At 37.4% G+C, this 23,832-nt stretch overlaps 1 pseudogene across 1 annotated transcript in view; it reads left to right on the forward strand.

Annotated features, from left to right (window-relative positions):
* The first annotated feature begins 11,328 nt into the window (after positions 1-11,328).
* Positions 11,329-23,832, forward strand: part of LOC143860338 (putative LRR receptor-like serine/threonine-protein kinase At1g07650) — a 46,764-nt pseudogene continuing 34,260 nt past the window's right edge. The window contains exons 1-18 of the transcript XR_013239679.1: positions 11,329-11,549; positions 14,122-14,296; positions 14,936-15,007; positions 15,125-15,193; positions 15,282-15,353; positions 15,452-15,523; positions 15,618-15,689; positions 15,948-16,019; positions 16,119-16,190; positions 16,576-16,647; positions 16,734-16,805; positions 16,918-16,986; positions 17,090-17,155; positions 19,196-19,261; positions 19,378-19,413; positions 19,574-19,620; positions 20,272-20,654; positions 20,737-20,932. The product of XR_013239679.1 is annotated as a putative LRR receptor-like serine/threonine-protein kinase At1g07650 (transcript). The remainder of the gene's footprint in view (positions 11,550-14,121; positions 14,297-14,935; positions 15,008-15,124; positions 15,194-15,281; positions 15,354-15,451; positions 15,524-15,617; positions 15,690-15,947; positions 16,020-16,118; positions 16,191-16,575; positions 16,648-16,733; positions 16,806-16,917; positions 16,987-17,089; positions 17,156-19,195; positions 19,262-19,377; positions 19,414-19,573; positions 19,621-20,271; positions 20,655-20,736; positions 20,933-23,832) is intronic.

The raw sequence follows: 23,832 nt of genomic DNA on the forward strand, positions 1-23,832 counted from the left end.
AGAGACATAAATAAATGCTACGCGTAAAGTGTAATTGAGACTAGGGGTGAACTCGGGTTGATTTTTCGGAATTCGGGTTGAGCTTTTACCTTAAATCGGATCGGGCACAATTCATTTTTTGGCAAAATCTCAACCCGACCCGACCCAAGTTCTAGTGTCTCGATCCATCAAGGTCCTTCTAGGCTTGCCCATAAAAAAAAAGGTTTCTGCCGAGGACTTCGCCAAGAAAAGTTAAGGTTGTGTTCAACGCTTTCGTCTTTACACGATGTGACAGATGGGAGATAAATATGGAAGGGTGACAGATGGGAGAGAAATGAACCCTTCCATCGTAGAACATCACGAGGCAAACCAACCCAACACGATGTGACAGATGTGAGCTGGAAGTTCAACGCAGAATCTCAACCCAAACCGACCCTGATATCGTAGAATATCACCAGGCAAACCCTTCCATATCATTGAATCAAGGTCAAGGCGGCAAACGGCCCGCGGCCCGGCAAGGCACGGCATGCCACGGATAGCTACAGTGACACGCGCCGTGCCGGGCGGCCAGCACGGCACGGCCTGTGAGCCCGGTTTCCCTTTATAAAATGTATTTTTTTTTTTAAATCCAAAAATACCTCCAAAAGCTGTTTCAAACGGTTAGTTTGGGAGGTATTTTCATCTAAAATATGTATTTTCAAAAAAAAAAGAGGCCGGCACGGCACTGCTGGCCGCGGGCCTTGTCGTGCCTAGCCTCAAGGATTTCGGCCTGGCACGGCACGGCCCATGACCCCTCCCATAGTCCCATGCCTATCCGTGGCCGGCCCGGCACGTTTGCCACCTTGAAATCAAGGTGAGTTCGTCCCGGCCCATTAGCAAAACATAGCTGTGCGAATATCAGTAGCCTATGTAAAATGTGTTTGACGTTTGTTTCTCTCTCATGCCAAACTCCTCCTATGCACTACTAATTTTTGTTATAATGGCACAACTAATTCTTTACACTTTTTATAGTGGATGTTAATAGCATCTTAGTATTACGATTGGGAGGGCCCGAAAATTATAAAAAAGAAAACTCTTGTAAAACAAAATAATTAGCGCCATTATCAAAATATGGTACTGCAGAGATCCCTCTCCAATCTGGAACTAGTACATAATCATCACATTCATAGGTTTTAAATCAGAATAGTCAAAGTGATCCGAACGTACAGGATATTTTATCCTCTAGTCTCCGTTTAGGTGTATGTTATATAAAAAAGGGTCCGTTGCATACTCGTAAATATAAAAGTAGATGGAATGGAATATTGTTTTCCATTTCTTTACTTGTCTTCTTTTCTCTTGATTTGGAAAATGTACAGCCGACAAAGGCTGCTGCCATGTGAATAGTAAATGACTACCCAAACAATGGAAATAGAAAAGGTATCCAATTACTTTGATTTCCCCACTTTTTGGTGCATCCAAATGGAGAATGAAAGGAAAATAATTTCCCACTGTTTTTTTACCTTCCTTCTCTGCCTAGAGAAAAATCACACAGTCAAAAAAGGTTTGTATTTGAAAAAAAATTGTAGCCGAGCCAACCATTATTAGGAAAACGCAAATATGCACTTTACCTTGATTTTCCTAGGTCTGTTTGGTTAAACAAAAGCCGGGCTGACTTAGGGGTTTTGTTTGGATTTTGGGTGCCAAGTCATCGAAACCCTTGAAATCTCGAAAGACTATCGGGGATGTCTCTTTGTTGTCTGTTGGTGTCACATGCCAGGAAGCTCCCAATAAAATTCAAGCAAAATATCACCAAGAGGATAGTTTTTTGCATGGATTTTTATAGGAATTATGTTCTCCTTTTCTCTCTTCTCCCTCTCTCTATATTGATATTGACACCCCCACCACTACTCTACCAGGTTGACAACCAAACACTACTTATCACTATTCTCCGAGGTAAGTTCCAGGTAAATCCAAGGCTTCTCTCCTCTACTTTACGAGGAGGAAACTACTCGCAACCAAACTCACCCTTTTACCATAATGATGCAACTTGGGGTTGAGCTTCTTCTGAAAAATGAATTGAAATTAATCTTAAATTCGATCGGTTTTATGGTCAAAGTGTAGGGAATCTAACCGGGTAGAACTCACCCCTAAAAGCTAGCCGTTAGAGGTCACTTATCTGATGTGGGACTATTTGCTTTTATGTGGAACCCCAACAAAAAGCTCAACCCAAATCCCAAAAAATCAACCAGAGTTGCACCCCTAAATTAATTTTCCCATAAAATCACTATTTTTGGTGCAACCAAACAGACCCTGGAAAACGCTAAGAAGACTGTAGTTGTTAGGTTCTCTCAAAGGCACTTTTGAGCCCACATCAGTCCGCTTGTGTATTGCTTAGGAAGAACGATTACTTGCATTACAGAAGAATTTCTTGTCTTCTCTTTGATTACTATGGAATTAAATACTAATAATTTTATTAACTTTAGGTTTGGCTTTATGATTAATTAGAGTAGACTAACTGTTTTTATGGACCCCGCGCAAGACCTCGTTGCGTGATTTTAAACATAACGACGTATCCAATTTCCCAACGATTGGCTTTGCACCTTAATTCAATTACTTTATCACCAACTTCTTAAGATTAAACTTAATTTAATTTTTTCTTTCTTTCGCTATGTAGTCTGTTCAGACTTCAGACTTTATCTAACTCCACGGGTGGTCCTTTTTTTTTTAATCTATTTTACTGTCCGAGCAAGAAATAATTCCTCTCATTAGCTGGATTAGTGATAAAGTTTTGTGATCTACATGGCCACGTTTGGCAACCATGAAAAAAATATTCCATGGACTATTTGCTGGCCCACCTTTTTGAGAGGGACTGAGGAGGAAGGAGAGAGAATTGACACTTGACAGGATAGAGTAGAGATAGCACATAAAACCCCTAAAAACTAGTCAAAAGAAATAGCCTCTTTAGAATTGGTTTTATGTCTTCGTCAATTTTGGGAGCTTTTCATGTTCCCTTGTCTCACCCTCTCAAGGCACTCTGTCTCCCACTCCATGGAATAATTTTTCATGGTGGCCAAACATGGCCTGAGAGATTTTTCGTCGAGCCAACCATGTAGTGGCAAAGGGGTACACGCTAATGCTTCAAAAACATTATCAAACCGGCCGGCCTAACCTGATCAACCTAAGCCCACCATTTTTTGTTGGATTCGAGGTTAGCATTAGTTTCTAAGAAACCATTTAAACCACTGAGTGTTTAAATTAGACCGTGCCAAACAATTGAATAGGCTTATTCAGTGCACAAACAGAGCGATTTATTCAAATAATAAACTTGGCCAATGAACAACCTAATATATCAGTCTTTAGGGTACTTGTACCGGCACAACCATATTTTGATAATAAGCTGAACTAACCTTCTTGTTTCTGTTTTAATTAGCAGCTGAGAGGATTTTTTGGAATTATAATAGCTTTTGGCAGCTGACTAAATAATAAAAGACAAGGTGAGTGGGCCCATTATCAAACCATTGCTGTGCCAATAACAATAGTGTACCTTTAAATCTTCGGAAGTAAAAAACTTAACACCTACATTTACCAAGTAACATTATCGTCTAGTGGGGCTGATAAACACAGCTGCCGTCTCTCTCTGACCCTATCGCGGGGCCTAACAACTGAATTATTTAGATCTCTGAACTAGGTGAAAATGATGAGAGCATTCTTAGCATTTCTCAATTTTTAAGGGCACGTTTGGCTGCAATGAATTTTTTTTTTTTTATGATAAACTAGTGTCTCCAGAGGGGTAGGGCGGGTGAAATGGCAAAAATCAGGAAACAAAATTTTGATCGATTTTTTCCTTATTTTTAGACCCTCCTCAAGCTCGTCTCAATCATGCCCTCTCAAATCTATCTCTTTCTCTCACGACCAGACCATTTTTCACCGCTTGGTGACACCGATTTATCATGAAAAAATATTCCTGGGTGCCAGAACATGGCCTAAAGGATGACGCAAGGCTTCTTGAAATAAAGAAAGGGAGAAAAAGTATCCCTATCCAACTAATAACTATTTGTAGGAAATAATTCGATGGAGTAGTTGTTGAACCATGCCGAAAGGTGCAAAAAAGATAACAACCATATTACCAAGGGGAACAAGTTTGCAGAGTGATTTGTTTTTCCTAAAGATGTATTTAAGCCCTTGTTTGAATTGCGGTAAAAACATTTCTCACAGATATTTGTTTCTTCAAAAAAGATTCCCTGTTTCAATAATTTAGCGCTGTTCGTTTGAGACTGTGACAACCAATTAAGAGCCCCAAACTGATTATTGGACTCAATCGGTTGGGATAATCCCAAATGAACAGGGCCTTAGTCGGAAATGATATGGTTGGTATATTATTATAAATTAAAGGTGCCTCTAAATTAAATTTAAACATCGGAGTTTCAAATGAACAGGGCCTTAGTCGAAAATGGAAAAGCAAGAAATTCTCAAAAAGTTTTTCTATTCCAAAATTTTCCCCAAAATTCCTGCAATCGAAATCTTAAGCATTACCTCTTTACAAAAAAGTTGGTCACACTTTTTGTTTAATTCACAATCTTTCTTACTACATTCCATTTCCCATTTAATCAAAATTATAATTAATCTCTCCACATATTAATCTCTATTTCAACAAATTAGGAAACTACATACATATGAGGTGATCTAACCTCCGTCTGTACCATCGTTAGCAAAATGTGATAACGCAAAAAAATTCAGGTTTAATACAGTATTGGATAAAAAAGCACTGTAAAAAATAAAAATGGTCCAATAAACCGAAACATGAAAAAACTGCATTCACCACAGTTAAAATTGGTCGGTGATATTGCCACGATCGTGTTTTAATAATTGCACAACCTCAGCTTGTCTTTTCTGTTTTAAGGGAATTGTAATAACCTTTGTCAACTGTTTAAATAATAAAATAATATAAAATAAATTTAGTGCAGTTATCAAAACACAGCAAGTATTAGTAGTTTTAAAATTTTGTCATTTACAAAAGGGATTAGCTAGAGACCATTGCAGAAGGCACGGACCGGCTGTTGCATGAGAAAGCAGCCATACGGGGGGACAAAATCTGAGCATGTGTGGCTGCTTTCTCATGCGACAACGGCCTGCGAAATGTCTTTTGCGATGGTCCCTAGCAAATCCCTTTACACAATATAGGGGGAGTAAAGTTGGAAAGTTGGCAGAAAAGAGGGGGGGGGGGGGGGGGGGATGATTTTTCCACTCATAAGGTGGAAAGTGAAAAATCATCTTCCCCGAAAAAAGGGGCGATGATTTTTACCCCTGTAGGCTGTTGGGTGTTTAGCACCCCCACCACACTTCTCCGGGTGATGTCATAGGCGAGGACCCCTTGGGCTGTCGGCACGAAATCTGACGGCTCAAATCCTAGGATTAGTGGTCACATCAGCTTTTTCTTGCTGACATCAGCAAAATCTTCTCTTGAAAATGGTGTTCTCTCTTTCTCTCTCTACTCATCATAATATCTTTCTCTAATTAATGCTTGTCCCCTCTTTTGTCTCCACCTTTACCCACATAAATCCCAGAAAAAAAAAAAAAAAACCCGGCATCCAAACAGAGCATTAAACTTTTTCATAAGAAAAGGGAAATGTTATCAGCACTACTGTATTTTGATGAGGGCACTCGTCCCTTTATTAAAAGTACGGTATGGCTTGCACTATTGGATGATCCAAACCGTCCATTAGATGGGCGACAGCCTAAATAGGTTGTGCCCCAAAATTTATTCACATAGGTACGTGCCATGCCTACTTTGAATAAAGTGATGAGTGCCCTCATCAAAATACAGTAGTGCTGATAACATTTCCCTATAAAAACGTAGAGTGTTTTTCCCCATTTTGTTGACTGCGTGGTCCGGACCAACAAACTCCAAGCATGCATGTTTACAGTGAAAATAGAGAATTTTCAGAAGGCTAAGCCGACATCGGTTAGCTTTGCTTTTAATACGAAACTTGGTCACAAATGGAGGTGATATCACATCCGTTCATATTATCTACATAAACAATTAAACATTGACTTTTTTTCCTGGAAGAGACATAACGTTGCATTACAGCTTGTATCGACGAATTCCATGAAGTAAGCCCTATGATGGATTAGGACGGCTCAAATTTTGTTCTGATCATAACAGGTTCAAAGCCTACAAAAATCAACGGTTGGTTAGTGAAGGGGCCGTTTGGAATTGTGGTCGCCTATTAATCAACGGATTGGATCACTACATGTGGCACCTGTGAGGCCCAATATTGATGGAAAGAAAGTGGATAATTTTTTTCATGGAAAACGATTTTTTGCTTCTCATTTTCTATGGATTTTTCCCTCGAATCAAAGAATTTTCTTTGTCTCGAATATTTATTTTCTATGGAAAACTTTGTTTTCCCGAATTTCATTTTCCTGGGTTTTTTTTATTAGGACGTATGGTGTCGCAAGAGGGCGTAGTCCCAAAGGTGGCGACCTTTGCTTGGTTGGCCTTGCGGAGAGAAATGGAAGGCCACCGAATTCCTCTTATTAATTTATGGTAAATAGAAAGTCAAAACTGGGGCAATAGAAACCACTAAACCAGCACTCGCAACGCCCATAGAATGGTTTTTAGATTCAAGTCTTTCACCTATTAATATTTCTTTTTTCAGCATTTCCGACCCCCTTTATGTCTTGTTCTTAAGTGAAGACTTGTCTGTCCTTTCCTTATCCTGAAAACGAAGTCATTTCCTGAAAAGGACAAAAAAAATAAAGTAAAGAAGGCGAAAATACAGTAAAAGTGGTGGAAATATCATTTTCCGATTTGTTAAGTGTGGATATGCACACATTTTTCTGTGATAAAAACCAATTGGCCTTTAAATGGACAGTTTGAAAATAACAAACATCGTTGCAAGTCAAAGGATTAATTCTGATGCTCTGATGGGGTGAGCAAATCCATGGAAAATAGTCAATGGATCCCTTCGGATCGGATCTACCTATGTCTTGGTTACGATCCGGATCCCCTATGGACTGGATCATTTTCAGAGTGGTTTCTGGATTCTACTTTCAAAGGTCATTTTGGTTTTGGATTTTGAGTCCAAATTAGAGATAAAGAGAGAGAGTCAAAACAGAAAGGCTTTATAATGTTGTTTGTAGTTTTGAGAAGGGTCTTTTAATATTTCAAAAACACCCTTCATGGGTAGACCAAAATCAATAAAAATATGAACCGTAGTTTTGCACATTGGTGCCTACATTGGGATCTAGGAGGACACTCCATCGGATTTTGGGGCTACGTCTGTGTCATGATCCAAAATTAATTTTAAGAACTATGGGCCTTCTCTTAGCCAATTGGTATCAAGGACTCTAATGAGGCGGGAGTCAGAGTGATTCTGCAGCGATTATGCAGGGCATTATAATGGTGGTGGAAAGAGACTTGGGTCAATGTCGGCAGATGACTGGGTGATAGATTCCCTCACCCTTGGGGATTTTCGGAGCTTATTGATGAAATCCTCATTCAAGTACATGGTAATTTAGTCCAATTCAAGCATATTAGGGGATTGACTAATTGAGAGTCGGATAGCTAAGTCGGATTTGACTAGATCTGTATTAGGGATCTTTGATTTTCTCCCCCATGAGGACTGCATTTTTTAGATCTCTCCCTTTTCTTATCTTGTGATCTTTGCTACCTTGACTGCCTCTCCTTGTGGTTTTTCTTCAATATAAAAACTCTTTGGTCCATGGACGCTCCTAGAACAAGTAGTCTCTACCAAGGTTTTAAATCTGGTTTCGGTACCTATTTCGGACCCCACCGAAATCCGAGATTTTGGATTTTCGGTCCAAAATTTGGTATTAAGCTTCGAAATATGGGACTGAAATTCAGAAATTCAGAAATTTATACGAAATTTGTAACATTTTTTTTTAAATGCCATTTTCTTGAAATTTTGAACCAAAATTTTGGACCTAAATTCTAAAATTTTTGCCGAAATTTGGTATTTCGCGAAATATCAAATTTTGGGAAATTTCAATTTCGGTCCCCACCAAAATTTAAAACCATGGTCTTTGCTCATATAAAATCTCTCATTCCAAACAATTTGAAAGTCTTTGATTTCTTTAGGGCTGCTTCAGGGGTGCAATCTAATTGGATCGGGTGAAAATTGCAAACGTCCGGAGGAAGGATGCATTTGAATATGGTGCATTTTTCTTTTGAACTGGTTAAGTTTATTGAGAAAAGAAATACTCAGAATACTTATTATGAACGAGTGGCATGGGAAATCGGCAAACAAAAGTAAGATTTGTAGCTGTTATTTTGACTTCTAAATGAACGGATGACAACCTTGTTTTATAGAGGGTACTAAGATATGTGTTAACTTACCAACTTCTCCAAAAGCTTAAGCTATTGGAGAAAGGCGTTATTAATCTTTTATACTTTAACACTCCCCCTCACGTGTGGCCCCGTTAACTTACCAACTTCTCCAATAGCTCAAGCTGTTGGAGAAAGGCAGTATTTAATCTTTTATACTTTAACACTCCCCCTCACGTGTGGCCCCACTTTCTAGGGTTGGCCTACACGTGGCACATGTGGCCCCACTTTTGGATTTAGCTATTGCATGTGGATTTTGCTATCAAGAAGGTTTGAACCCAGGCATTTGCTCTGATACCATGTTAACCTACCAACTTCTCCAATAGCTTAAGCTTTTGGAGAAGTTAGTAAGTCAACAATATGAGAAATGATATTTCCACATCTTTTCTGTTTGACCTTGGTTGATAAATCAAAATCGTGACAATTTGGACAATCCCAACGGTCCGATAAAGGGACTACTATCCACGCGAAGATTCCATTAGCATCTGTGTGTTTCCATTGGAAATGATATCTGGGAAACTATTTGCTCTTAGGTCAGCTCTTCCACTATTTGCTCTGAGGTAAACTCGTTAAGGTGCATTAGAAATCAATTTTACACATGTTTTGAAAAAAGAGAGTCTCAAAACTAAGGGTGGACATGGTTCCGGTTCGAACCGGGGAACCAAACCTGGTTCCAGCTATATATGGTTCGGTTCCAGTTCGAAAAATTTGGAACCGGTGAATATTTGGTTCGGCTCTAGGTTTGGGATCCCGGAACCGAGAACCGACCTACTTACTTGAGGAATTGGTTTAATTTTATTTTTGTATTGGATAATGGATATTAGGGCATGTTTGTAGTCCATATATATATGTTATCCCAAATTTGATAATGGATATTAGGAATTGCCCTAATTTGTAGTTCATAACTTCATATATAATTTGATAGGGCCTCTTTGTAGTCCCTATATAAATGTTATCCCAACTTTGATATGCATTGGATAATGTATATTAGGAATTGCCCAAAACTTTGATACGCAGGTATATATACCTGTTTGTAGTCTATATATACCCGTTCACATATAATTTGATAGGGCCTGTTTGTAGTTCATATATACCTGTTTGGCTGTTTGTAGTTCGGTTGGGTAAACCCAGAACCGAACCGAACCATTTATATATGGTTCTGGTTCGGTTTGGTTCCAAACTTTTATGGTTCGGTTCTGGTTCCAATTTTAGGGAACCGATTATATATGGTTCGGTTTTAGGGCCCAGAACCGAACCGAACCATGTCCACCCCTACTCAAAACATGTGTAAAATGATTGTAAAATATAATTTCCAGTGCACCTCAACGAGTGCCTAGCAAAACCCTATATTTAATTAGGGAAATGTAATGTGTTCTCACTTTTTTAATAGTGGTACTCTTCTTCATTTAACTATTCTTTAATTAACTGTGAAAAGGCTTACAATTCTGATTAACCTAGTATTTAATAAAATGGAGTGTTTTTATCAAAACAAGAGTGTGGATATCATTTATTTTTAATTATTATTGTATTAATTCGTTAATATTTTTTAACACCGATTACTGGTTTCATACCTATAAGCTACCAATAGCGCAATATGAATGGACTCTTATATGGTAGAAACCCGTACAAAAAAAGGAGCAAAGCTCGTACGAAATAGGAGCGGTAACAATGTACCAGTGGTGTAGCCCACTTGTTCAATCATCCAAACATTTATCTGTTGGACCTTGCTATGCACGGGCAATGCCTCAAAATCCGGTCGGATCCGACGATTCTAACCTCTTAAACTACTCTTAATATATGGTTATGAATATCATATTGCGTGGTCGTACATTTTTTGGCTATAAATTAGAGGAGGAAGGATTGTGAGATGCAAGTGGATTTTGATGCATGGCCGATCCATAGCAAGGCGGAACAGATAAATGGTTTCGATACGTTGAACAGGTGGGCTCCACTTGTACCTATTTTTTGGTAAGTAATTTGGGGTTAGGCAGACGCCGCAGACCCTTACCAGTGTATTAATAGGAACAAAATCTCCACTTGTACTCTGTAGCAGCTCATATTTGAACGGGCATCCATCATATAAGAACTCTAAAATGTACAAATGGGGCAACTTGGTCAATGATCCAACCAATCTATTTCCTCCACCTTGCTATGGCCTATGGATAGGCGCATAAAGCCACCTTCACTGGATCGATTCTAGACGGTGAGAAAATAAAAATTGATCACCTCTACAACAAAATTATATGGTGTATGCTTGTAGCTTAGAAATCTCTAAGCCCGGTCTGTTTTGGATTTTGAGAATTGATTTCGAGTCACAAACTGACTATTGGACTTAAAATTAAAATTATGTTTAGGCATGTTTGCTCGCTCTGGATTTTGATTTTGAGCGATAATCAGTTTTGAACTCACAATTGCTTCTCAAAATCCAAAGCAATTAGGCCCGGAATTATGAGTTTTGGACTCAATCAATTCTCAGAATTCAAAACAAACAGGGCTCATTCAGTTCTGGACTAAAAATTGATTCTCAAAATCCAAAAAAACAGGCCTAAGCTATCAGTTTTGGACTCATAATCGATTCTCAAAATCCGAAACATAGAAAGGACCTAAGGAATAAATAAGTTTGGGGGAATGGAGAGAACAGTGGGCGAATCACCTCGCTGGTTTGGACTTCTGACTATTGAGCACGTGGGCCCCCCACTCATTACTATTTAGTATTTACATATCCAAATGATATATTCTCCCCCTTCTCTTCCCCGGGCCACCCCCAGTTTATTTATGACTACTCTTTCATTTATTTTATTGATGGGCTTGACTACTCTTTTAAGTTTTATTAAGTTTTAACACTACGAGGGGGTGGCCCGGGGAAGAAAATGGGGTGAATATATCAATTCCTTACGTCAGAACCCCATTTTACGATTAGTGATAATCTGCCTACGTGTTTTATCTCTGACTTTCTGTCGGCATTCGTTTTCATCCTTCTGCTAAAAGTCCAATTGATTAAAAGCTAATGAATAAAAAATTCTTACGCCCATTGATAAAGATATCATTTCTTCAACCTCTCAAAAACCCATGAATTCTACTCTGTTTCAAACCTAAACTTGCTTTGGATCTCCAGTTTTGGGGGTTTTGGAAAAGATCTAACGAAATTGGAAAATGTTTTCCATACGATTTTGGCTTGTTTTGATTCTTGCTCTGAACTGCTTTGGAGTGTTTGGATCTGGAGCTACTCTCGTGCCTAACGAAGGTAAGCGTAAGAAAACTTTTTTTTTTGTTTTTTGTTCTCTCTGTTTGAATGTCTTTTTTGGGTTGCGATTTCATATTTGCTTGACAACCTAATATTTGTTTTGAACTTCTTCAATTTGTTGTTATATGTGAGTTATGATTACTTAGAATTGGGGATTAAAGCAGGGAGAAATTCATAGTAATGAAAAAGGGGTGTTCTATCAAAATAGTGAGTGCAAGTGGGTGAAGATTGGATCGAAGTTTTGCTAATAAAATGAACTGGATTCAGCCTGAACCAGCTGCAGTCTCACCGTACAAGTTAGGTCCAAATTCTCCAAGGCTCTGTTCACTTGTTTTCTAACAGCAGGAAAAGAAAAGAAAGGAAAAGAATCTGACGTGGAAAACTGAAAAAGAAACTGTGAGAAAATTCAATTTGTGAGAAAATTCTGTTGTTCACTTGGCCGAGAAAGGAAAAGAAAGTATGCAGGCAAAGTGGTTTTCTCAGGAAAGTGATTTTCTCACCCGTTTGGTGAGAAAATTTTGAGGAAAAGTGTAAGAAAGTTCGTTTTCCACGTCATTATTTATATCTTTCACCTGTGTAATTATGCTTTCTCGAGAAAACAAGTGAATGGCGGAAAATGTCAAATCATGTCCAATCACGAAAAAATTTGGCTTACTTTCTTGTCATTTCCTTTCTCAAGAAGGCAAGTGAACAGAGCCCAAAATAACATGCCTCTTTGGACACCATTCAAATTGGTCTTTGTTTAAAAATAATTTTATATTAATTTAGACTTATTTGGTAATGAGTATATCATTATAAAAATATTGTAACAATTATTTGTAGATAATCACACACAAATATGTATCTATGTGTGTGTATTATAACTTCAAAATTATTTTCATATAATATTGGGCACTACCAAGTTTGCCAGCAACATTGGAAAAACTGCAAAGTTAACAAGCTTTAAAAAAGAAAGAAGAACTACTCATAAACGAGTTTTGGGGGTAAAAAGACTAAAATATCTTTCTTTTTCATCTTGTTGCTCTATTTTTCCTAGTTTTATATTCTTGCCCAATTTTGAGGCTTTTTCCTTCTATTTGTTTTTCTATTTTTATGTTATTTTTTTTTATATTTTTTCTCCTTTCTTCTTCAACTCCTCCTTCTTACCCTATTGTTAGATTTCTTTTCTAATTTTCTTATTCTCCTCATTTTTGCTATTGGAGAAGAAAAAGAAAAAGAATAAGAAAAAAGGTATTTTAGTCTTTTACCTTCAAACCTAGGTGTATGACTAGTTTATTTTAAATCTTGATGACTCGATAATTTTGCCAAAGTTGCTAGCTAGGCAACGTAGTAGTTTCCCCTATAATATTATACTCATACAATATTATTTATATTTAGAGGCATGTGAATTGTTGAATATCGGTGGACTCATCATGCATAGAAATGCTTAGAAAATAAATGATATGTATCATTGAGCAAGTGACCTTTATTTATTGTTTTTACGTAGTCATCTTTTTCCGTGGGAATCCACCAAGGAGGCCCTTAAAAGTTAAAACCTCCACCTTCAGTCTGTAGTCATATCATAACATACAAAGGGTTATCTTTGTGATTTTCTTCTCAGTCTTAGGATGTGGGGATTTGCTACGTCAGCATCTCGAGTATTATTTGTCCTTTTAACTTTTAAGGAGGTGGGAATTCTCAATATATCGGCCGATATCAGCCCGTATATAGAGGGGATCCGATATGGCCGATATATCGGGATGTTCAAAAGTTGATCTCTAGGAAGGCCTCTTCTCCTTGATTATTAAAAGAGAAGAACAGCAAGTTGCATGGCTCTTACAGCATGTGTTTTTTAAACGGTCAATAGTCAATGAAAGAGCTCAGAATAAGAGAAGTATACAAATAATGGAAGCAAAGAAGTAATACGACAAAAATTCCTTTTTTAATCTGTTTGTTATGTTTCAAACAAACGTTACTTCGTTCATACTATGGGAGGCCAGGCAAAGACTAAGGTCCTGATCGTTTTAGATTGTGGCCACAAACCTATTATAGACCCAAAATTCAAGAATAAATTTGGGGCCCACAATCTATATGTTGAGCTTTGCTATGGATGGGATATGCCCTGAGCCCAACGCCTTTAATTCTATTTCTTCTCTCATATTTGACCTTTTTATGATAATTAGGGTATTCTAGGTCTTCCTTGGCAACCATGAATTTTAGGTCAATGGCAAGGGAGGTGAAGAGAGGGAGAGGCCTTAGGGCATGATTGAAGAGAGGGTGTGAAAAGGCAGAAACATAAGAAGAAGGAAAAAAAAAACTCTACTAAAAACATGATTTATTTTTCCCTTATTTTTTAGCCATGTCTCACCCTCGCCTCATGCGAGCTCAAGTCTCTCATTGTATCACCCTCGCCTCCAACATTTTTCCACTTTTTTCGACACATGAAAATAGATGATTTGAACCAACCCCTAAATTATTTGTAATCATATTATTTCCCTCTAAATTTGTGGGTGTGAATACCAAATTGTGGACAAGTCTCTAATGACATTCCATGATGTGTTTCAACCATTGGTTTTTCTACTTGTTAATGCAGTGGACGCTCTTGAACAAATCGCCATCACGCTAGGGAAGACGAATTGGGATTTCAATGTAGATCCTTGCAGTGGAGAGTCGGGGTGGCTAACCCATACCCAAACCAGGGATTGCAATAATTCTGTCACATGCAACTGTTCATTTGCCAACAATAACACCTGCCATGTCGTAAGCATGTATGTTTCCTTTAGCTTCTCAGTCATCTGTTATTATTTATAGGCATGCTAAACTCGAGATTCAAGTTTTTTTTTAAACACTGCAGTGGGTTCCACTTTATAGGATGATTCAAACTGTTCATTAGTTTGGCTACAATGTAAATAGGCTGTAACCTGTAGATCATTTTCATAAGATGATCCCAACCGTCTAATACATAGAGGGACTGCACATTATAGAAGCAGAGTGTTAGGATCATTTTATGGAGATGATCTACGGTGTACAAATGAATGGTTTGGATATGGACAATCCATATCTTATACTTGCATGTTATATGTACGTTTCCATAACCACATTTTGCTAGGGGAAATGCTATCAGCACAATCATGTTTTAATAATTGCACAAACCCACCTTGTCTTTTCTTTTTTAATTAGCCTGTGAGAGCTTTTTTTTTTTGGAAGGGTAATAACCTTTTGACAGATCTTTAAATGATAAAAAAAACAAGATGGATTATTGTTTCCATTTGCCTTATGCACCAGACCATCCGCGAAATGCCTTCTGCGATGGTCCCTACCAAATTCCTATCTATTTTATTCGGATAGGATGGGTTGTGGTGTATTTCTGTTTTCTAAAAACCCCCCATCTCTCTTTTGGATTGCAGAGTTCTTAAGTGTCAAAATCTCTCGGGCATTCTTCCACCGGAGCTCACCAGACTTCCCTACATTCAGGAAATGTAAGTTTAAATTACGAACTCCCACGGCTCACCTTAACTTTTATCTAGGCTTCACGTCTAAAATACGCCTCGGACGAGAAGCCCTTTTTTTTAACCTTCTACCTCTTTTGGACACAGTGATCTCACTCGCAACTTCCTCAACGGTACAATTCCTCTCCAATGGGCCACCTTGCCTTTGCAGAAAATGTAAGCTTTTACCTACCCATTCAATTGTAAATCTAGCAAACAATAAACCCACTTTTCAAAAGTTAACCAGGGTAATTTTTTTTCACAGCTCTCTTCTTGGAAACCGCTTATCTGGGTCAATTCCAAAGGAAATTGGAAACATTACCACTCTCACAGATCTGTAAGCTTTGATTGTTTTCACATAAACTTGAAATTTCTAACGGAGCTTCACTTGGGTCCGTTTAATTTCGATTTTAAAGGAGACTAATGGATTTTCAGGGTCCTAGAAGCCAACCAATTTTATGGGGTTCTTCCTCAAGAGCTTGGGAATCTGACCAACTTACAGAGATTGTAAGACCTTTTACACTTCTTTACACAATTTCGCATCTTTGCTGAGACTTTTGTCATAATTTGATTGTTCAATGCCTTATTTTCGTGTGTGCAGTTTCCTTTCCTCAAACAACTTTTGGGGAGAGTTGCCGGAGACACTTTCTAATCTTAAGAACCTAGAGGATGTGTAAGAACCTCTTTGGATACCTCTAAAATTATTATTATTAGTATTCACAAATAATTGTTATAATGGCTTTAGAAATGGTGTAGATAGTGCCTTCCAAAGAGGCCTTAGTGTCTCATTTGCAAATTAAATTAAATTAATATAATCTTATTTGCAAATAAGGACCAATTTTGGTGGCCTCCAAGCTTTTCTATTCTTGTCCTTTTACATATAATGTATTGTTCAAGCCTATAATTACTTGTTTTGGGGGCACCAATGCAGTAGGATTAGTGACAACCACTTTACTGGAAAGATACCTGATTTCATTCAGAACTGGACACAAGTGACAAGATTGTAAGCATTTCGTTCTTCTGCATTTATGAGCTTAATTTGGGTAGAGGTTCTAAATTGCATTCTTTATGACTTATTTTGTTCATGATCCATCATTGGCAGAGAATTATATGCAAGTGGTCTGGATGGACCTATTCCTTCTGGCCTTTCTGTTATGCCTAACCTAACCACCCTGTAAGTAGAGCATTCTGAGCTAATGTCATTAGTTGTTTTAAGTCTCGTGATATTTCTCATCATCATGAGATAGACAGAGAAATTTGAATGGTTCTTGTGAAACAACCAATTACAGAATTACTCCAAACGCTTAAGCTGTTGGAGAAGGCGTTATTTAATCTTTTATACTTTAACATTCCCCTCACGCACGGCCCCTCTTTTTAGGGTTGGCCTACACGTGGCACGTGGCCCCACTTTGGGTTGGCTAGGAGATTTGAACCCAGGAGCTTTGCTCTGATACCATGTGAAACAACTAATTATAGGAGGAGTTGTTTAATCTTTTGTACTTTTACAATTCTGAATTTCTGTAGTAATTAGTAAGTATTGGGGAAATTTTGGTACGCAGGTTGATAAGTGACATAAACGGAACAGGGTCAGGTTTCCCTGAGCTGGGTGAAAAGAAATTGTTAAGGAGACTGTGAGTTATTGCTCAGCTCTATCTTGTTCTATAGAATTAATATCTTTCAAACGTATTGAAGTACATATATATATATTATGTTGCAGGGTATTGAGGAATTGTAATATTACTGGAGAGGTCCCTACATCTCTAGCGGAAATGCCAAGCCTGAAAATTATGTTAGTCAAATTATTTAAGATAAAGAAAAAGATGTTTCTTACCCAGTGTTGCACTTCTTGTCTAGTTGCGCTAGTGATTCTTTTGAGACAAAATTGTGATTTTTCTTATCAGAGACCTCAGCTTTAACAAGTTGGTAGGAACAATTCCAAACCTTGAAGCACTGAAACAAGTTTTTTTCATGTAAGAATTCTAATTTCTTAGAATATATGATGACTGTACTGTTATGATTCTATTTAAAGCTAATGCCCAATCGTTATTAATAGGCTGTGTGTCTTTTGGTTAGGTACTTCACTGGCAACTTGCTATCTGGATCTCTACCAAACTGGTTGCTAAATAAAGTCTACGCCGTGTATGTTTCTTTTCCTTGATGCTTTCATGCTTATTATTGGAAACTAGATCAAATTTCATGTCTCATTTTCCTTTGTTCAATTGATCGACTATATACAATGCATGGAGGTTCCAAATGACAATAGTGATCTTCACTTAAGATACATTATGAACATAGACAAAATTACCTCACTTAGGATGCAATATGTAATAGGGACAAAAGAACCTTATAATTGCAGCAAAAAATAAAGTAGTAAGTGCTGAGAAACATGCTTTTAAGTTTTAGCAATTATCACATCCTTCATATTAGATTTCCAAAAAAATAAATAAAAAAATCACGTCCTTTCATATTTGTCTGCGTTACATTTATAATGAGATATCAACCCTCTTATGCACTCTTTGAGTTTTGTTTTTATTAATCTTTCTTGTATCCTTTTTGTTTAATGACATCACATCATCATTCTTTTCTTTTATAAACTTGAAGACCTAAGTTCTACTGATGGGCGGACTTCTCGATGAACGCATTTGTAACATTAATGCTTAGAATTACTGAGACAGGAAGACTACCCATCATGTTGTTTGGGTTGCCAGGAGGCATAAAATGTGTGGCTAATTGGAAAGCATGGTTACAATAAATTGTAAACTCTATTATAAGTATGCTAATGAGATGGAAGTGGAGAATTTGTGGGGAAAGGAATTCATGTGGGGAGTCTAAAGTTAGTTTCTTCGTTCTTCAGAAGAATATATTACGAGTCATAAATAAGTAAAATACCTCTCTACGTATGTGTTTTGACCGGTTCTAACATTCCTCCCCTCAAGTTGAAGTGTTCCCTGGAACATGTTTAGCTTATCTACTAAGTTATGGTGTGGTGCTCTATACTCTATAGTAAGGTCCTTTTAAAAAATTTCTGCAACTTTATCTTGACTAGTTACAAAACTAGAATGAACTTCACTGTAGAAGAATAAAATTTTTAGGATGAGGCCAAGCTTATGTATGTCGCAAGTTTTTCTTTCTTCTTTTCCTTTGTTATTATAGTTAAAGTGATGGGATTATAGGTGTAATTTCCTTTTTTTTTTCTTGTCCACTAAAGTCGATTAAGTGATGTTTGCAAATTGAGTGGGCCCTAATTTCTTGAGTTGGGGTTCCCCCTCTTGAGCAAATAATAAGATATAAATATCATGGGTTTGTGAATAACTCAATCCACACAAACACTTTTCTGTGCTTTATCTCTTCTCATCCCCTATCCCCTATCCCCTATCGTCTATTACTCATGTCCTATTTTTTGTTGTTGTTTCGGACTCTACCCTGTGTTAGATTATAACATGCTATCTGACCTGGTTCTGATCTAGATTTAGATCAGAGCATCAAAATCCAGATCTTTAATTTTCTCATCTTGGGTAGTTGTAACACCAATGGGCAACATGCAGAATTATCCTCCAACAGTCAAAGGTGGATTCTAATTTTTTTATTGGAAGACTTTTTTTTATATTACCTGGGTACACAGACCGATGCACCATGAAGCTTACCAACTGCCAAGATTGGATCTTTATTCAAATTTGTGAGAATTTTAGCCGAAATAAAATCGTGAGTTAAGTGACCGAAAAGAAAATTTAAGAGACCGTAGAGCTACTCATTGGAACAAGATTCTCTGACATTGTTGGAATTTCACCATTGAAGTTTCTAACTGATTCCTTCCATATTTATAACCTATCAATATGCCATTTCTTATTTCTACAACATATAGATCTTTATAGTTATTTTGGTTCCTCTAGACTTGATGGTGGGCTTTAGTTTATATATTTTGGGATAGGGGTGTCTTGACTCATGAGTAAAGAGACCGTAACGAAAATTTAAGGGATCATAGACCTACTAATTGGAACAAGATACTCTAATTCTGTTGTAATTTCACCATTGAAGTATCTATATGATTTCTTCCACATTTTATACCCTATTAACATAACATTCCTTATTTCTAGAATATATGGATGTTTCTTCTAGAGTTTAGAACTATTTTATTTTTTTACTTTCAAGAAATAATGGTTCATAATGGAAGGCATGCAGTGATCTTTCCTACAATAATTTTACATGGGGAAGCTCTGGGCTATCTGATTGTCAACAACAGAACATGTAAGACTAGCTTTGTTTGCTTTGGTTTTTCTTTATGGCTTCACATCTCTCTCTCTCTCTCTCTCTCTCTCTCTCTCTCTCTCTCTCCATTGAAAATTTTCACTGTGTTTCTACAGCAACTTATTTGAAAGCTCTCCTTTCGGGAACAGTACGTAAGCTTCTAATTCCCTTATTTTGAAATTTCAGGATTAGTGTTTAGAGATAATTATTCATGTTGTCGAATAGCTTCTTTTGTTTATTAGGAGTCATAGAACACATGTTTAAGTATGATGTTCTAATTCTGACGTGTTCTTGATCACATTGTTCATGTAGAAATGGAGTTTTTCACTGCTCTACGACTAAATTTCCTTGTCAGCAACGTAAGTATGTAGTTCTGGAATTAGAACATGATGCAGTACTTTGAACTTTTCTTTTTGGTTCACAAATCTCTCTCTGGGCTTCTCTTTTTCTTTTTTTTATGTTTATTTCAAAGTATGCAAGTAGCATCATCCAAATGGGCAGATCAAGGTCAGATTAAGTGAAAAATCAAATTTTAGGACGATGATAGAAGTGGGGGAAATACTAGAAAAAAAAAATGGAAAATAACAGTAATCTTTCCACTTGAAAAACAAATGCCGTCATGTTTCTAAAATTTGAGCTAAATGCAATTTATAGTAGCAAAACTATGCTTTGAACTATAAAGCAGCCACATTCACACACTCCCAAACTATATATTATTTTTTCCACTCATCTGAAGTGTGTCTTTATTAATTTATGATATTCACGGCAAATCAAGGATATTCATAATTAAGTGATTACAACGTTGTAGAACTTATTTTCAGATTAAAGAAAGATAGAAATTAGATGTTAATAAAGAGAATGGCAAAATTGTGCACTGTCCTTCTTCTGATTTTGCTAGCATGGGAGTCTGATTGGAGCAATTAGCTTTTTCAGTTTTGCTTATCTATTTACTGTTCGTATGGATTTTTTTTAATTTGAATGTTAATATGGAGTTTTTCTCATTGTGGCAGATTATTATTCATTGCATATAAATTGTGGTGGAGAGGAGGTAAAGATAAAGGGGGACGCCACATATGAAAAAGATGACAACCTAGGTGGTCCTTCTGATTTTGTTTTAAGTCCTGCAAACAATTGGGCATTTAGCAGCACTGGGAACTTCTTAGACAATGGGAGGGATAATGACATCTACACAGCAACAGCTGAATCCAAACTCTCTATGCCTAACTCAGAATTGTACACGACGGCACGCCTTTCTCCACTCTCCCTAACTTATTACGGACTTTGTCTGGCAAATGGGAATTACACCGTGAAACTCCACTTTGCAGAGATAATTTTCACAGACGACAAAACGTATAGCAGCCTTGGGAAGCGTATATTTGATGTCTATATTCAGGTAGGCAATCTCATTAAATTAACTTTTTTTATTTTACTGCTATTGTTCCGAATTCAGAATTGTTTTTATTTGTGTACTGCAGGGAAAGCTAGTCCTGAAAGATTTCAATATTAAAGATGAAGCCGGTGGTTCTAATATGCCACTCATCAAGACTTTTACTGTAAATGTGACTGGTAACAGCTTGGAGATCCGCTTCTATTGGGGTGGAAAAGGGACAACAAGCATCCCTGTGAGAGGGAGCTATGGTCCTCTCATATCAGCTATTTCTGTGGATCCCAGTATGTTGCATGTTTTGTTTGATCACCTTATTATTATTATTATTATTTTAGTCAAATCAATGAATAAAGACTAACTTGACTAGCCCAAGTTTTATACACTGTTGTTTACATTAAAACATTCATGTTTCTAGCTTATAACATTTGAATTGGAGTTTTTCTCGTTTGCACTCCATATTAAAGCTCTGATAAATATAATTTGAAATTTTGTAAAAAAATGCTTTTATTTCTTTTCTTGGACTTGTTGAGTAGTATTTATGTTTACATAGGGTCCACACCTTTGTTAGTTTAATTGTTTTATGTCTTTTGTGTTTAAAAGGCGTGGGGGTTAGGGCTGGACATGGTTCGGTTCGGTTCTGGGGTAAAACTAGAACCGAACCACCTAATGTCGGTTCTCAATTGCTGGAACCAGAACCGAACTGGTTGGTCCTGGAACCGAACCGAACCAGAACCGAATTTAATCAGTTCGGTTCGGTTCTGGGTTTGCAATAGTAAAAAAAATGGGTGGTTTTTTAAACCAAGTGAACCTGAAATATAGTCATACTAAACACTTATTCCTATTAAAAGAGACCAACCATGTCATTGGCTATAGAATTGTAACAGGTTTGTATTTCTAAGCAGTGAAGAGACCAACCATTAACAAATTTGTGGCCTCAATAATGATATGAACACCCCCCTCTTTTTTGGCATTTCACTGATTTTAAATGACACGTAAATACGTAATCGTAATCGTATGGTATTTTCCCGATTCGGTTCAGTTCTCGGTTCCATGTCCCCAAACCCAGAACCGAACCGATCGCCACCGGTTCCCAGATTTGGGAACCAGAACCGAACCGATCGCCACCGATTCCCAGATTTGGGAACCAGAACCGAACCGAACCGAACCAAAGCACCCGGTTCGGTTCGGTTCTTCGGTTTTACCCGGAACCATGTCCAGCCCTAGTGGGGGTATTCTTGTACTTACATGTATAAGTCACTTAGGTATAACTTAAGTGACTTGATTATCGAGTGGGAACATTCTCGTGGGCTTTGGGTTCTCCCACTCTCATCATAAATAGAATTCATGGGTAGAGTGTCTCCTATCACACAAACTTTCTCTCCTCATCTTCTCTCCTTCTATTTCTGTTATTCCCTTCTTAATTTGCCTTTTCTTAACTTTTACATGGTAAATATCTTGTAAGAATTTCTGCTATTTCTTTTGTTGGACATGTTGAGAGGGTCCACACCTTTGTTAGTTTGATGGATTTATGTCTTTTTTGTTTAAAAGGGGGAGGGGTTATTCTTGTGCTTACACATAATTCACTTATGTTATAACTTAAATGACTTGTTTATATGAGTGGGACACATTCTCGTGGGCTTTGGGTTCTCCCACTCACATCATAAGTAGAATTCATGGGTAGTGTTTCGCCTATCACACTAAAACTCTCTCCCCATCTTCTTTTTCTTTTTCATCTTTTCGCTCATCTTCCTTCTACGTCTCTTCTTCTCTTCTTGTTTTCCTTTTCTTAATTTTTACATGGTATCAGAGCCGTGAAGCTCATCTTTTTACCTTTCCCGTGTTTTCTAGAGAATCTTTGGAAGGAGAATACCTTAATCATCGTAGTGTTTGGTGTTTGTTTTGTTCTTTCATGTATCTACAGAAGGCAATGGTTATGTACAACCATTGATGCGTATTTGTTCCTCTTAATGTTAATAACCAAGGGAAGTTTGACGCTTTCGTGTGGTGTGTAACTCTCGAATGGTGTATCGAGGTTAAAGTGGATCGTCTGTGATACGAAAGGTCTGCATGGCATTTGACAGGGTGTTCGAGGTTCAAGTTAGACATGCTTGATATCCAAAGTCATTTTTGGATAAAGGGAGGTTGGTTGGTTATAGTATCTACTATGTTTTATGTGATTTCATTCACATTTTTTTTTCACATTGTGGGAAGTATACAATCATTTGGTGAGGTTTCTTTGATTTTGTTGAAATCTCTTTAGGATTGTGCCAACCCCCCCTTAACCTAGAGGTGTTACCTCTGTTGTCATTATGGATTCTAAATTGAGTGATACATTGGTATCATATTTCATGCTTAATCATATTGCCAGCATCAAATTGGATGGTAATAACTATTTATAATTGGGGAAGTCAGTTCGAGTTTTTCTAACTGTTGTTGGTGTGATCGAGATATTTCCATGAGCGAATCCTTGGAAAGTGGGATGAATTATGTCCTTTATCCACCTCTTACATGTGATCTGAATGTTCAACGTGAACCATGGTTTTAAATTTCGGTGGAGACCGACACCGAAATCATATAAACCCGAAACGGTACTTTATTTCGTCCGAAATTTCGATTATTCAGAAATTTAACCCAAAAAACCTGTTTTATTTTAATTAATTTAATATTTTACCAAAATTCAAAATTTCGTCCAAAATTTTATATTGAATAAAATACTGTTTTCTTTGTTTCGCCAGATTTCGGTCTAAATTTCGAAATTCGTGGGGTCCGAAACCGGTATCGAAACCGAAATTTTAAACCATGACAGGAACAACATGAGGAGTTCCGTGTTGCAAGTTGAAGGTGACATGAGACAATGATAGAAAAAAATGAACAGAGAACTCCCCATCATGGTTCCAAATCCTCACCATGATATCTTCTCCAGACCTCCTGATGTCGAGCGCTTCCAAATCCCCAGGCAATTAAGCCACTCTCTCGATTTCTCTTTCAAAGAAAGCTCTGCGAAATGGAATAACCTAAGTAACATGATCTATTTCAATGGCAAAAGAGTCTAACTATCCTGTCCGGATCCAAGGCGACTGCAAAAAGATATGTGAACCTGATTTGCAAGGGGTTATTTCCACACCATAGGTCTGAGTCCGACCAAAGCTTTACTATATCTCCTTTACGAACTCTAAACCAAGTA

The sequence above is a fragment of the Tasmannia lanceolata genome, unplaced genomic scaffold, assembly GCF_043159265.1.
Source record: "Tasmannia lanceolata isolate RefF3 unplaced genomic scaffold, GAP_Taslan_0.1 ptg000037l, whole genome shotgun sequence".
Classification (NCBI taxonomy): domain Eukaryota; kingdom Viridiplantae; phylum Streptophyta; class Magnoliopsida; order Canellales; family Winteraceae; genus Tasmannia; species Tasmannia lanceolata.